Source organism: Pelodiscus sinensis, chromosome 12 (genome assembly GCF_049634645.1).
Source record: "Pelodiscus sinensis isolate JC-2024 chromosome 12, ASM4963464v1, whole genome shotgun sequence".
NCBI lineage: Eukaryota > Metazoa > Chordata > Testudines > Trionychidae > Pelodiscus > Pelodiscus sinensis.
The window spans coordinates 13,243,079-13,259,525 of record NC_134722.1 but is presented as its reverse complement, the minus strand read 5'-3'; the positions used below and the strand labels follow the sequence as shown (position 1 = coordinate 13,259,525).

Sequence of the window (16,447 nt, the reverse complement as noted above, 5' to 3'; positions counted from 1 at the left end):
TACTGAACATTTTGGCTGCTGTCTTGCAATGTTTTTCATTACTGCATAATATGTTTATTATGCATTACTAAACCTCGTTTTGCAGGAAATACATTGTGACCATTTCAAGCCGTATCAGGTGGAAACTGAGTTTACAGCTTCCCATCCCAGATGCAAAATTTTCTATGAGCTTTATGTAAATCAGCAAGCCATTTTTTAAAAATGAAAAGTTTTTTTTTCCTCCCTGAAGCAAATTGACTATTGTTGTAGCTAAGGTCTAGGTTATAAATACAAGCTTTAATGTAGGTTAGATTAAATCTTCCACTGTTTTGAAAAACCCACCAGAAAACATCATAATCTTGCTTATGATGTTTCTGTACAATGTTGCTACATATGATTGTTACCATGTAAAGTCTCATTTAAATGTCTTTGGTGTTCATCAGGAGGTGTGAGAAATTAATAAGGCATTTTTGAAGGTGTACGCATATTTCTAATGTAGCCAGAATAAACACTTATGAAGCCATGATTTTAGGATCTCATTTGTCTAGTGCCAGACTTCCTTGGCACTGACAATATAGCAGTAGTTTGCTCCACACTAATACAGAACACATTTCTTAGCAAAGATTCAATGTAAAGACCCTTACATAAAACAGAATAAAATATTTTTGTGTATGTTTCACTCACACATACAGAAAGCGATATTATCTGAATTCTTCCTTGGTATTTCAGATGCCCTTGAGGTCAGGATGAATCTGGGACTTAGCACACAGTAAAATTCTGGAAAGCAGATACTACACAGTTTTCCAGAAATAGGAAAATCCACACAGCAATTGTCAAGTGAAAATCCCAACATGTCTCATGGCAACTTTTCAGTCTGTCACAAGATGGGAGGAGAAGGAATATGGAATTTATTGGAGCTAGTTGGAGCTGCGAACAACAGGTCCTAACTCTACTGCTATTACTATAATGCAGGGGTTATCAAACTGAGAGTCACAAGGTTACAGGGCTGACCATAGATCTCACTGGGGCCTGGCTCCAGGCCTCTCCAGAAGTAGTAAGGCTGGGGGCTAGCCTCCCCCAGCCAGGCCTTCGTACCACTGGGACTCCAGGGCAAGTACCACCGGGCTCCAGTGGCAATTTAAAGGGCCCAGGGCTCCTGCCACTGTCACTGCTGAGAACTCCAGGCCCTTTTAAATTTCCAGACCCTAGGGCAGTTGCCTCGTTTGCCTCCATCACTTTCCCCCCGTCAGTGGCCCTGCAGGGTTATTATCTGGGGGATCAGAAGATGTCAGCCTCTACTCCAAACTTTGCTTTAACTTCAGCATTAATAATGGGTGTTAAATAATATTAAAAAGCATTTTTAATGTATAAGAGGGGTCACACTCAGAGACTCACTGAGTTAAAACAGGTCACCAGTACAAAAATCTGAGAACGTCTTCTGTAATGTAATCTACTGTAATCCTGCTTCTCTTAGGGACAGCATTTGATTACTAATTTTTGTCATTTATACTTCACTAGTACTGAAGGGCCTCAACCAAGTCATGGCCCCTTTGTTCTGACCACTGAACAAACATTGAGACTCCAGTTCAGCAAAGGACCTAAGTATGTGCTTAGGTTATTTGCTGAACTAGAGCCATAGTGAATGACATTCTGTGCCCGGAAGATCTAACAGTGTAGAAGGGTGTCCTTGAGACCTGACCTACCAGGACAGAATGAATGACAAATACGATTTTATTTTCCATAGTCAGGGAGGGATTTGACTGGGTAATTCTAATTCAAGAAGGCTCAGCTCCCAACCCAATCCATGTGGATTCATGTGATGGAGAGTAGGAACATCCTGACCATTGTATCTCTTTGGCCATAAACACTTGCTGCACTGGAGATCAATCTTATGGGGTTTGACTTAGTGGGTCTAGTAAAGATCCACTAATCGAATAGTGATCATGTTGCAAGTGGGAGTAAAGGAAAACGACAGAAGAGTTTGTTCCCATCAACCTCCCACTGTGAAGATGGCACCAAGCTCAGCTTTATGTACTTTGACTCTAGCAACATTATTTACTTAGTTGGAATTGTGTGCAATAAGCCAGCCTTCCAGATCTAGTGTAGACCTAGCCTTTATGGACTATTGAGTGAATGTATCAGCAGATTTTAGTACCTTTTTATTTTAATACAAAAAAATGTCTTGTTCCGATTCAACATGCCAAGTGACTCTGTTCATTTGTGCATATGTGGTACATTTATATTTTGGCATTGGTGTTTAACTAATATTTTACTGTTCACCCATATGCTTTGCATGCTATATCTGTTTTAAATTAAAACTGACAGTGGATATTCAAGCAGTAATTTTATCAGAAAATCACAATAATGTAAAGAGCTACCTGGAAATAAATTATTTCTATACCTCATAACCTGCCATCATAAAGATGGGCTGCTTTACTAAATGAAAGAGGATCTATCCATGCTTTTGGATTTCTACTTGGGATAGACCACATCCAAAGATAGAAAACCTCAGCATACAGCGCCTGCATGATAGTAAGTATGATTAATATCAGTTTGAGTTGCCAGTACTTTTACATACTCCATGTAGACACTGTAAATTTCTCATTAATCATTTCCAAGCTGTGGCAGGACAAGCAAACACTACCTTTAGAGAAAAGAGCCAAATGATTGGGAACATATTCAGAACAGCTTTATTTCATTGATAGAGGACAGTTTTTTTTCCCCTTCAAACTCTGATTTTAAAACCTTTTGCATCTGTCTTATTTACTTAGTCGTTATTGCAGTCAATCATATTTATGTAAATCTGAGCAATTTGCAGTTTGATTATTTATCAAAGTTTATTGCAGGACGTGGTCATTTGTAAAAGATCCATTCTAATAGCCTTTTTCATGTGATTATTGTGTTAATGAGAATTACTCCATTTTCAACTGAGAATAAAATGATACTGAAGAGAAATGTCCTTAAATTTGAACATCAGGACAAAAACATGTTCTTCCAGTTAGGAATTTTCTAATTGCCAGAATAGATTTTTTTTTAAAGTACATAAAAGCAAATTAAATAAAACAAATTATTTTTTAAGTGAATATGGTCAATGACTGTATAATTTGAGGAATTAAAATAGAATACATTTAGGAAATAAATAGATGTATGTTGACCCATATGTTTATTATAGACTTTAGTTAGTACATACATGAAAGAGAATTCTTCTTATACCTTTAAAGCAATTTTATTCTCTCTTTCATCATTATTTTGAAAACTGCTTTATAAAAAAGAAAAACATATGAACAAAATGCATTCAACTAGGGTTTTGTGAACATTTAATGTCTAAAGTTTGCTGGGGTTTTTGAGTTAAGTAAATAAGGTAATAACTCTTCCAAGTAGCATGACAAAATCAGTCTCTTCATGCAAATGCACCAAGTAAGACAAAGTGGCACTGTCCTTTTTGTCCCCTGCTCCTAGAATGGATAGTGCTTAGTGTATATAAAATTCATAACCCCTGTAATTAACACCTACCTCAGTCAGTCACAGTATATAGATTTACCTTGAGGGCTCCAGGTAGTCTGGATAGGTCACCACTATTCTGCTGCTACATCCAGGACAAAGGTGACTGGTGAGGCCTGGACCTAGATATAAATAACATGACTGGATCATCAAAATACTGAGTTGCACTTTTAAAATCACTTTTTAGTGCATTTGATTTTGGGATTTTGTCTGGAAATGGAACACCTTACTCAGCCGTAAGCAGTCAGCCACTCATCAGCCATAACCGGTCAACCAATCATATTCTATACACCAAAAGCGTGAACTTCACAGTATTTGAAGCACAACTTAAGGACCAGTCAGATAATTTTTATTTGAAGCACTAGAGGCCCAGATCCTTGGCCACCATTCTAGCAGTTTTTTCTCCATAAGCAACACAAAACTACCTGACCCTGCTCATGGAGTGAGAAGAGTTTCAAAGAATGCTACTATCGGGTTTCTGGACTTCAGTCTCTTACCTAGAAGCCTATGTTTGGCCTTCAGGACCTTGATTCTACCTTTTCCTATGTCACTGGTACATATGTATAAGGACTACCAGCTTCTCCCCAGGACTGCATAAAAAGCTGTCTGGATGTTTTTAAAGATCTGGAAATTTTTCACCTAGCAGGCAATTCAGCATGCAATTTTCCTGCTCATCATAAATTCAGTTATTGATATTTCTAACAGTAGAATCCAGCTTTATTTTTACTGGTCTCTTCCTCATAGCTGGGATCGTCCTCCTCTTCCTCCCCATCCCCCCCCAAAAAATATCCTCAGTGCAAGCGGATACTACAAAATCATCACTAGGAGGAGGGTCCCAATTATAGGTTCATTTCCGTCTGCTCTCATTTGATATTTTCCTTCTCTGAGACTTTCATCCTCCTCAGCTGCCCAGAGGCTATCTGATCTGGGGTGAAATCACTCTACTCTGTCCTGGAAAATCTCATCTGTATATCTGTCTCTCTTAGCTCCTTCAGTTCAGCCGCTTGGACTCTAAGGGCACGTACTATATATAATGAATGGGAAGGTTGACTTAAGGTACACAACTCCAGCTGCTTTCTTAAGCAAACACTCCTGTTGGCTTCACTTACTCCTCCTGAGGAGCAGGAGTCCTGGCACTGATGGCACCATCTCAGTTCAGATTTGCACGTCTTCACTAGACCCGCTAAATTGAACCCCATAAGATCAACTGCAGCAGCGTTATTCTTCCACATAGTGTGGACATGTTGTAAGGGGTCCTTGCAGTGAATGCACACAAGGCAGGTTATCTTCACTAAAATAAAATAGATAGCGCCTCCTCTGCTTTGAGACGTCTACCTGCATTTTGGTTACTCCTGTAGCTTTTTTTCAGAGGTGTAGATATTGGTGTAAGCTTAGAGAATGTTAGATGTAAAGTGTATCTTCCTCTCTCGCTCTCTCTCTAAACTTCCATGAAAAATTCCCCTTTTTGCTGTTCCTGGTCATACCTCCCTTGATCGCTTAGGAGCTGACTATTTAAACCCCTGTTGGCCCTGAAAACACAATGAACAAGGAAAAGATACATTAGTATTCGATCATTGTTTATATTTGATGTCTTAATTGTGTAAATACCAGTGATGTGGACTGTAATGTTTGTTGATCACTATATAAATCCTTTGAACATTATTTCAAAGAAATGGGAAAATATGACAAATACTCTATAAAGAAGAGGTCTGCGTTTATTACCTATTGGTTAAATCAACGCTTAAGTGTTTCATGGGCTGAGTACGTTAGAAAAATCAAAAAGCGATGACATATTCTGTGTACGTATTGGACCGTTTTGTGCTCTTTATTGCACCATAAGCACAACCGCCAAAGCATTATATGTCATAATAACAGTGCTCTCTTCACTGCTATGTAAACTGACAGTACGTTTGTTCTTTTATCTTAGGTGGGGTTTATTTGCTTTCAGTTTGTATGTTCATAGAAAGAAGAACATACATGCTGATCAGGCCTTATTATGAAAGCCCACCCTTGCACTTTCTGTGGGATCTGGATTGGTTAACCACTTGCAACTGATAACACACCACCTCTGCAGCAGCATCATTAGCAAGCAACTTGATTTACTTTGTGGTGGTAGTGTGTGTGAGAGAGAAAAGGAGATCTTTGTGTAGCTGGTATGTGAACAAAAAGCGCTCGGTCACACTTCTCTATCATGCAAAGGAACGCACTGTTTGTCCATTGCAAATGATGCAGGCCAGATTTTCAAAAGTAGCCTCAAAATATATACCTGCATCCACTGTGATGTTCTGATTTGCAAACACACCAATTCAGATTAGTACTGGCCCTTTTCCTTTTGTGTGTACAAACGATGGTGTTATAGACCCGATTTACATGTCACCTGCAAATATTGGAATTTTTTAGCACACAAAAATAACTGGAAGTTGAGGATTATGGATGCTGAGATCTTACTGAGACTCCTGGGAACATTTGATCCTAAAGTTGTTGAGGAAAAATGAAAAGATGATGCCGATAGCTGATACATCTAAGATACATTTTGTTTCCTTTTTTCCAAACCTTAAAGGAATTTGCTGCCAGTATGTGCTGTTGAATTATGGCTATATTAACATCTGTTTACAAAAAAAATCAAGATAGTAGCAGTCTGTCAGAGGAAGTGGTTATGTGTTCTTGGCTTTGTACTGTGGGTTTCTTTCTTTCTTTCTTTCTTTCTTTCTTTCTTTCTTTCTTTCTTTCTTTCTTTCTTTCTTTCTTTCTTTCTTTCTTTCTTTCTTTCTTTCTTTCTTTCTTTCTTTCTTTCTTTCTTTCTTTCTTTCTTTCTTTCTTTCTTTCTTTCTTTCTTTCTTTCTTTCTTCAATGCTCAAGAACTAAAACTTCTTTTTGCTACTCCCTAGTTTAGCATGTAACATTGTTGCAAAACATTTACTTTTCCAGACAAATCAACCACCCTTTGCACACTATCTTGCAGAATCACATTCTGAGAATTCCATGGAAAAATGGATGAGGACAGAAAGTAAAATAGTCGTGTTTAAGTTAAGAAACTTAAAATAGTTGTGTTCTCTTCTTCATGGCCTAATTTTTCTACTTTGACTACAGTGTCTGTGCTAGCCAGGATCTAGAGGTATTGTTTTGATGTAACATATAAAATCTAAATGGAACAATTGATTTGTGGATCTCTTACAAATTTGTTTTATAGTCTTACAAATCAGTTTGTTTGTCAACATAATAAATGCTAAATTAGAAGCTTTATCAGCATGCTAAAACCTGCTGCAAAATTTGAGTAGATGTAATCCACACCCACTAGTGCGTACTGTTTTGCATTTATACCTGTTCTGTGGCATAAATGAATGACATTGCTAATCCCAACATCTTCTGAGAACACTAAAACTTCCATTTATGTTACCTATTTTTGTCTCTTGCCCCAACCATCTCTTCTTCTCTTCCACTTCCAGCCCAAATGGTCCACTAAGATTGACTTTTTCTAAAATAAAACATAAATCATGAAATATCACATGGGTTACTTTGCTTGGATGTTCTAACCCTCCCCCCAAGCCGCTCTGCCGACAGAGGCATGTAGATTAGGCTACCGGACATAGTAAAATGAAGCGTCGATTTAAATAATCGTCGCTTCATTTAAATTTACATGGCTGCCGTGCTGAGCCGACAAACAGCTGATCAGCTGATCATCCCAGGAGGCATACCTGGGTGGTCGACAAATACCTTTGATGTCGGCAGGGGAGCGTCCAGACTATCGCGCTGAGCCGACAAACAGCTGATCAGTTGTTTGTCGGCTCAGCGCGGCAGCCATGTAAATTTAAATGAAGCGGCGATTGTTCAAATCGCCGCTCCATTTTACTATGTCCGGTAGCCTAATCTACATGCCTCTGTCACCAGAGGCATGTAGTCTAGACGTACCCATAAGTTCTTCAGCCCAGGTACTGATATCTTCCTACTAGTATAAGTTAACAATTGATTTGGACCTTTGGGAGCACAGTATAAAATGTCTGCTTTGACATAGGTAGAAGATGTGTCAGTTCTAGACAAGCTCCAGGAAAATTATTTTTGTATATTAGTCCAGATTGGCCGCTGGGGGTGAGCACTTGAAGGAACTCTGAGCACATGGTTCTTGCTTTGGCTAGTGTAGAAGTGAGAAGCCCGATCTCTGCAGTTCTGCCTCCTCCATGTTTAGGAGTAGCAGAGCTTGGGATCTTTTGGTAATGAGGAGTTGGAACAGACAAGTGCAGGGAGAGACAACCAATGGTCTGAGTTTGTATTCAGGCTTCCTCTGTGCTGATGCACTTCTGTTGTTCCAGTGACAATAGCAGATGGGGTGTCCCTGGCAACATGTCCTTGATAACATTGCCCTGCCAAGGAGTAAGAAGAGGTCAGGAGAACATGGAGATAGCAGCACAAGGCCAACATGCTCAGCTGATCCTCTGAAAGTCTTAGGAGCTGATACCTCCTTGGTCCAGAACCCTTGAGACCTGACTGTTCCCGAATGAGGGATTTTTCCAAACCAGAGCTACATCTAGACTACAAAGAAAAGTCGGAAAAAGATATGTAAATTGCGAACCACAATTTGCGTATATTTTTCCGCTTTTCTTTCAGAAGAGCCTTTTCTGCAATTGGGTGTGTGTGCATGGTGCCAAATTTCGGAAAAATCTGCTCTTTCGAGTCATCCCTTCTTCCTTGTAAAAGAAGGTTTATAGGGATGGTGAAAGAACATGTCGTCTTTTCCGAATTTTTTTTCTCAGAAAAGCGGACGCGTTCCTTGGACGCAGAATTGCTTTTCTGGGATACCTCTGGTATCCCAGAAAAATGCTGAAGTCTAGACCTAGCCTAGGGAAGGTCATTTCTGGGCCCCGTGCTGCTGCCCTCGCCCAGCCCTGCTCCACACCAGGCTTCCTGGTGCTCCTTCCCCACCCTCCCCCCAAGCCGCATGCCACGCTTCAGGGCCACCTTAAGGGGATCTAGGGGCAGTTCTTCCCATTGTAGGCCCCCACCCCACTCCACCTCTCACTCAATCAATGGGACCTGGGGGATTACAGGAGGCCTTTTGTTATGGCAGCAGGGGATACCTCCCCCCACCCACTCCCCAATCGCCACCGTGGCAAGAGCCAGAGCAGCCCAGCAAAGCTCTGTTCGCCTTCGCCCTGCCATACCCCCATCCTAGCCCGCAGTGCCCTTGGACACGGGTGCTTTGCTTCCCAGCACTGCTAAGAAGCTGTGCGCAGCACTCAGGGAGAGGATGGTGGGAAAGATTGGAGAAGGCTGCCAGGCCTGTCCAGCTCCTGCCACTGCAGTGAGTATGTGGGAGGAGAGGTGGAGTGGGCAACCTCTGCTGCTGTTGTGCTAGGCCGCTGGTCCCAGGCAATCCTGTGGGTCTCATCCATGAGACAGTGGGGACAGCTGCTGCAGGATCCCCAAAAATGCAAGGCCAGGGGCAGCTATCCCGAACAGTCCTATGGATGAGGGGGCTCTGGAAGCTGCCAACATTGGACAAACAGTGATGTTATCAGTGATTAATCTTTGTGAGAAAGCATATTTGTAGTATTTGAATTCAATTTTATAGCTGATAGACATCTCATATTGTCCTAAATCACTGGCTTTTTACTGGACTCAATAGTAATAGAAACCTCAGAGCTATTATAATTTGGCACCTCTGTTTCGAATAGGTTGCCAAAGGAACTTAGAGCGGGGAAAAAAAAATCACTTGAAACATATTCCAAGCTCTCTCTCTCTCTCTCTCTATCTCTCACTCTCTCTCTGAAACGTGTGACAAGGCTTATACTTGCTGAATACATACTTTAGGCAAGCAGAATTAAATGTGCTAACCTGGTGAGCCAGAAATTGACAGGAGGATTTCATTCAGGAGAGCAGCGATGACCAAAGAACACAACAGAGATGTTCCTATAAACCTGATATCTCTCTGATACTCCAGTGAAATGGTTTGCTCTTTTAATGAAGCTGTGAATATTCCCATTGTGAATATGGTCAGTAACTTTTGGCATCATTTATGTGTATATCTCTATCTAAGCAAACCTCTCCATGTTTCTGGTATACAACATTGTAACCCATCTTCTGTTGTATGAGAAATTAATGTGGAGCATCAGGGGTGTTGAATGAGAGACATCGGTTTGATTTGAATTGTATGTTAAAATGACTTGTTACAAACTGCAGAACTGTCTGCATGGCGCCTAGAGTTAAGAACATTTTGCCTTATTTTCAGCTGTTGAAACTGGTTTTCTGATCCTCAGCAGGTAGACCATGTTACCTTTGGCTGCCTGTTTCAAAGATATTTGAACTGGGCTCTTTCTCCAAGAAACCAATTAATCCATTGCACCTCTAATTACACCCTATGAAAGCTTATGTTATAGAAAGGCATGATCATCAGAATGGTAACATATAGCAATAGAAAGAAAGAAAGAAAGAAAGAAAGAAAGAAAGAAAGAAAGAAAGAAAGAAAGAAAGAAAGAAAGAAAGAAAGAAAGAAAGAAAGAAAGAAAGAAAGAAAGAAAGAAAGAAAGAAAGAAAGAAAGAAAGAAAGAAAGAAAGAAAGAAAGAAAGAAAGAAAGAAAGAAAGAAAGACTTAAGTTTTATGAGATAGTGTGGGCAATTTTGCAAGAAACCTATTGTTTATCTCTTCCTGTTCTCATTTTTGATAGGATAGACATTTTCTTATTTAAGAAAGGCCTTTTTCTTTGTTCTGGAAAAATACCAGGCTGATCATTGCGCTGGATAGCAGATTTTTCTCTTGAAAAACTATCTTGCACATGATTAACTTTATAGGACAAAATAGAGAGAAAGCTCCAAGGTGATGGTTAATGGCATTTGAAAAACCATTGTTAACCTCAGTTTATTAAGATTTAAGCAGACCTGTTAATATAATCAATATTTTGATTATCCTGCTATAAATAAACATTTATGAACAGCAGTACCCTTATATAGATGATAAACATTTAAGACAGTTATCAGAAAACCTCCATTTTCCTAGTCCAGGCCTATAGAAATTGGGTGGGGTCACTCACTTTCATCTGAAAAGCAGTTTCTTGTTGTGAACAAAAGTTTTCAGAATGAAGTGTGTGTGTTAGCGAGAGCGAGAGAGCTCATTTCCCATTCTGCTTAATTTTTGTGGGGGTGGCTGAACTGGGCAAAGATCAATGATAAAGTGAGGTGGGAAAATGCAAATTAGAAACACAATGGAAAACAATGAAAAGGCACGAACATTGGAAAAATAAAAGCTGCCAAATAGCATCAGTAGTGAAGTGGTTAAGGAGCTTGCCGCAACAGGAAGTGGGTGAAACTTTGTTTTCATCATACTCATGGGAACTGAATAGGAAAGTATTGTGGTAAAAGTGTGTGAGGGGGGAAAAAAAGGGTCTTGAGTCAAGCTATAAATAACTATTCTTCTTTGAAGTCTGGTGACCAACAATTAATGTTACTGGAAATCCTATGAAATGTTGTTGTTTCATGAACCGGGGTGGCTGAATGGTGTATGCAGTAAGATCAGGATTAGCTCATCTGGTGTCCGCAAGCTTCTTTTATAGACTCGGTATTTCTGAACCTCCTGGGACAAGTAAATAATGGGTGTTGAAGACAGCTTTCATTCTGTTCTGCTGCTCAGTGGGCATCAGCTACTGTCCCTTATAGCACTCAGTTCTCTTTCTCTCTAGAAAATGACACTGAGATAAAGGGATTTTTCTAAAGAGTATGTGTCAAGAACCAGGACATGGTCACATGAGCATTCATGTTCAGTGATTAGCGCCATAGGCCAGTGGTTCTCAGCCAGAGGCCTGGGGCCTACTGAGGGACTGAGAGTAGGTTTCTGAGAGTTTTCCAAGCAGGACTGGCACTAAACTTGATGCAGCCCAGAGGGGAAAGCCAAAGCCCTACCAAATTGGGCGGAAGCCCGGGGCTGTAAACCCAGCCACCCTGGGCTGAAGCTGAAGTCTGAGCAACGTAAGCTCCACAGGGCCCAGTGTGGCATAGGGCCACATGCAAATGCCCTGCTTCCTATCTGTAATGCTGGCCCTGACTTGTATAGGCAGAAAAACAGCTGTGGCACAGGTGGGCCTTGGAGTTTTTATAGCATGTTGGGGAAGCCCCAGAGAGGAAAAGCTTGAGACCCCCTGCTGCAGATGGCTGGGCTTGAGGGGTTGAGTCAGAGTCAGTAGCTTGGTCTGAAGTCAAAGATCATACCAAGTTCATTTGTGTGGACTAGGGCTGAGCCTGAGTAAGGGGGCATAGCTAAAAGTCAAACCAGGATGAATAGCCAGGAACTGAAAGGCGAGTTGAAGAAACATGGACCGGGAACAGGTCTTGGCCCACTCTACTGTACAGGTTGAACCTCTGTAGTCCAGCACCCTCTGGTCTGGCAACATCTGTGGTCGGCATGATTTTAGTTAGCACCATTTATGGGTGTGGCCAAGATCCACTGTCCCATAAAGTTTGTTTACAGCCTCCAGTCCAGGCTCTCAGTGTTCTGTGCTGTTATTAGCTCTAATTGAACCCCACTAAGCAGTTTAGTGTTGGTAATGTTACTATACAATATTGACCTTTGTTCAGCAAATTCTCTGCTTCAGCAATGGTTCAGCAAATTCTCTGCTTCAGCAATGGTCAGGTCCCAAATATGCCTGATTAGAGAGGGTCAACCTATACAGTGTCTTTGGTTCATTATGACTCAGGGAATAAGGTTTGCTCCACTAAATGATTTTTGTGTGCAATATAATTTCAGCAGAGGTTCATCTAAATTACTCCAGTATCTTGCTCTTGTACACCTCTGATAAGGCTCATGGTTCTTTGCCTCTTTCAATTGGGTGTACAGTTTGCAACCTCACTTTCATGTAAACAATCCACTCCAGTGCACATGTTGTTTGCTCAGTTGGTCCTTCATCTGTTCACATTCAGTTTTCAGTCTGTGTTTCCAGTAAAATAAATTCCAGCAGGTTATGAACTGAGATTTAAATCATGAGGCAGATCTACTGTACACTACTTTCAATGCGCTGCTATCGCAGGAAATGTCTGAGCTTTAAAATGCCTCTTTTGGTCTGATATATTATTTAAAGAAAACCCAATTCTGATTGGCTCACCAAAAACTCTAGCCCACCCTGAAGGCTCTATTTTGCATTGAAATTATTCAAAAATTAGCCAGAGGCTGTGTTTAGATGTTAATTCAGTCCATCCCTTCTCCTCACATATGGACATGTTTCTCCCTACAGCTGCAATCTGCAAAAAAGGAGCTGTAGTGCTGAGACATACTGTATTGTAGCTGAATCAGCCTAAAATATGGGAAGGGACTTTGAATTGGAATTAGAATGGCAAGAGCTTTTTTTTTTTTTTTTAACTGAATTTGAGATTAATTTGCAATGAGGCACATTTCAGTGTGGCGATCAGGATTCAGTGAATTCAGAAGGTTTGCAATTGATTTCTAAACATGGCACCCATGTTAGGAGCCAATTAGAAAGGCCTGTGAATTATTCTTAAATAAAGCAGTGTTGTCATTGCTCTCTCCTCATCCAGGAGACCTCTTGTAGTGGTTTGACAGAAAGGTGCATATGGATATGGGTGAAATCAGTGGGAGCGTTCCCATTTTCTTCAGTGAAACTAGGATTTCACCATATAATTTTAAAATGTATTTTATTGCTGGCATCTCCTGCATGCTGCAAAATGTACATGTAAAGGAGATCTGTGTTAGAATGAAGCATCAAGATGGAGGAGCTAGGAGTTAGAGGTAGGGATGTTAAGTAATGGTTAACTGACTAATCGAGTAGTCCATGGAATTTCCAACGACTGCTCAAGTAGTCGATTGGCGGGCATTTGCTACTGCCACTGCAACTCTTTAGTTTAAATGTAGGAAGAGTCAGTGGACTTTTACTACTATTTAAAGTGCAGAGCTGCAGTGGGGTTAGTTCCCGAGGCAGGTGCAAGCTGGGACTGAACAGTCCTGGCTCACACCAGCTCCAGGATCTCTGCGGCTCTGCCTCTCCTGCTTCCCCCAATGGTCCTGGAGGGAACAACCTTTTAAGCTCCCCCATCACTGCTGCTGCTCCCCCATTGCTCCCTCCCCACACTGCTGCCTCTGATACAGAGGCAACAAGGGGTGGGAAATCGAGTAGTTGAATACTCACTCAAATACCCAATAAGGTTATGCTTTTCGGTAGTCGACTACTCGACTAGTCGCTTAAATCTCTAGTTAGAGGCCTACGTGCTTTTTAAAATGTGTATTCACTACCTGGTCCTTTGCAAATGAGAGGTAGTGTAGAATTACATGTTCTTCAGACAGAACTTGGGAACAAATTTTTTTTCATATTCTACTTGTAACCAAAAATTGCATTTTTGACCTTAAATATATGTTTTTTAGAAAATGGCTAACATTTGATTTTTCAAGCCAAAAGGTTTTTTTTCCACTATTTCAGACTCAGCACTCTTTCACAAAACAAAACAAACAAACAAACAAAAAACAAAGAAATGCTGCTTCAGGAAAAAAGGCATTTCTTCCCAGAAATCCTGGTAAAAGATGACTTCAAATTTGCAATAAAATAATATTTCATCAGGATAATTTAGCACATCTGTCTGTCCACAGCATCAATCGTATTGCCGTCATGACATTGCTGTTTGTATTATGTCAGACTACAGTGCAAAATGGTGTGCTTTTACATTGTGGTAGCTAATACAAGCTATTTTTTACAGTGACAAGAAAGCTTTAGACTAGTAGAACCCAAAACATGTTAATGCAGTTTTATAATATTTTCTGCATCTGTTGCTTTTTCAACGATTGTTGGTTAATTATATCTTCTTGTTTTTGTCTTGTTTTTTATCGGCACTGCTTAAAGGGCAGACCAACCAATTTTGACCGAATAAAGAATCTCTAAGGTTCTCTTTCTATGACCTGAAATCTTATTTGCATCTAATCCCTAGGATGGATGTTTTGGCATGTGTCATTGCAACTGAAGGCTCAGGGTCCTGTCAATTAGCAGGATCCTAAGTTAAGAATTACTAGAAGATTTATACGGTGTTGCTTGGGTCTTTAAATCAATTAATTTTTGGTTATCTTCATTTAAGTAATTGCTTGGTTTTGAAGAGGTGGGATGAGGGTTCAGTATGCAGGCTTCCCTGGGGAAAGACGACAACCCAGCCTCTCTGTTGCTTGGGGCCAAGTGAATAGCATCATTTCCATAGCTACTGCAGCTGCAGCGGGCACAAATATGGGGAGGGGTGCATGTCCCTCGGCTCAGTTGGGTCCAGGTTCATCTGCTCCCTGCACTCCCCAAACAACGTGAGGAATGCAGCAAACTGTGCACTTTCCCCTTGCTCCCTGATGAAAGGGAACAGCCAGAAATGTTCCTGGCTGGGGGGGGGAGGGGGGGGGGCTGGGGCTGGGTCAGTTCTAGATGGTAGGGTGCCCCTCCCCAGCTCCTTTCGCCTGCCTGATAATTCTGTATCTTTTCTATATGGTTTTATGCATCCCTGAATGCGGTCCCATACGGATTGGTGAGGGGGCGAGGGGAGAACTTTCTTTCTTTCTCCTCCTCCCCCCCTTCACAGCCAAAGCTGCATACCAAATTTGGCGGTCCTAGCTCTTACTGTTTAGAAGTTTTTTTTATGCATTGCCTTACAAATTAGGGGGGGGAGGAGCCTCCTCGCTCTCTTTACCTCCTGCACAACTAAATCTTATGATAAGAGAAAGCTGTTCACTTAATGTGGTGGTCCCAGTTCATACTGTTCAGCAGGAGTTCTTTTTGTGTATCCCCATACAAATCGGCGTGGGTGAGGGGAGCTATAGTCCTCTCCTTCCCACATATCCCATTATCCTTACCATACTTTAAGTCATGATGAGAGGAAGCTGCATACCAAATTTGGTGGTCCTAGCTCTTACCGTTTAGGAGGAATTCTTGAGCAAACGGGTGGAGGGACAGACAGGCATGCGTGCTCACAGACAGAACAAACTCTCTCAAATATATAGTAGATTGTGTCCAGCTCTGTATGTGATATAATCATTACACAGTGTAAAACAGAATCCATACTTTTGACTCACTCTGACTGTAGTGGTATAATGTAGTGCACCCCATGCTCTTTAATGGCTTTTATTTGCATTAGGAGAAACTTAACACCCTCCTACTGAGAACGAGAGAGAAATTTTTCCCAGGAGCTGGTTTATGTCCTTGATGCCATTGGGTACCTCTGAATGGGCATCAGTTTTTTTACACAAGTAAGCACATGCTGAAAGCCCTAATACGTTTAAGCTTTCCTGAACTGGAAATCATATGCCATAGTGCATTGTCCCAGGTTGATAGCATATATTTTCTTTTTCAAAGGAACCAGTGGGAAGAACTCCTAAACTCAGAGAGCTATTCTGATCACCAAGTCTTTGTATATGACAGCAGCAGAGGTCACAGCCTCATTATGGGAGCCTTTCACAAGTCTAATTGTTTAGAAATATATTTAATATCTGCACATCGTGTTTTGGCAAAATTAATTACTGAACAATAATTGTATAATCCGTGTTATATTTTACATAATTCAATCAGAATATTGTGTGACTGGTTTTAATAAAATAAATACATCCTATTTGACATGTAAATGAGCTAGTTACAAGAATACACTAATGGATCATTAACCTCCTCTGAACTTTATTTTCTAAGTGAAAACCACATTAAGTGAATATCAGATGATGAGATAAACCCAGTAACGTTTACCAAATGAGGTGATACTACAGCGAAAAAAGGTTATGCTAAAAAAAAATCATTTTCAAATGTGTAGGTGAACAGGTTGATAACAAGCCCAGATAGCATCTTTGGAGAACAGCTATAGAATGGGTTGTTTAAGCTGAAAGGTATTGCAGTCTGCTGTCTTCATAGCCTGATGATGAGAATGCAGGGGGGCGCTGACAGAATTGCTAGAGCCATGGTAAGATGTGTGTCGGAGGGGAGAATCTAGCTCCACTCTCTCAGAAGAGGTGGGTCATTGGCAAAAA

General features: G+C 40.8%; 1 protein-coding gene across 2 annotated transcripts in view; it reads left to right on the top strand.

Annotated features, from left to right (window-relative positions):
• Positions 1–16,447, top strand: part of WWOX (WW domain containing oxidoreductase) — a 789,098-nt gene that overhangs the window by 666,014 nt on the left and 106,637 nt on the right. The gene's annotated exons all lie outside the window — the stretch shown is intronic.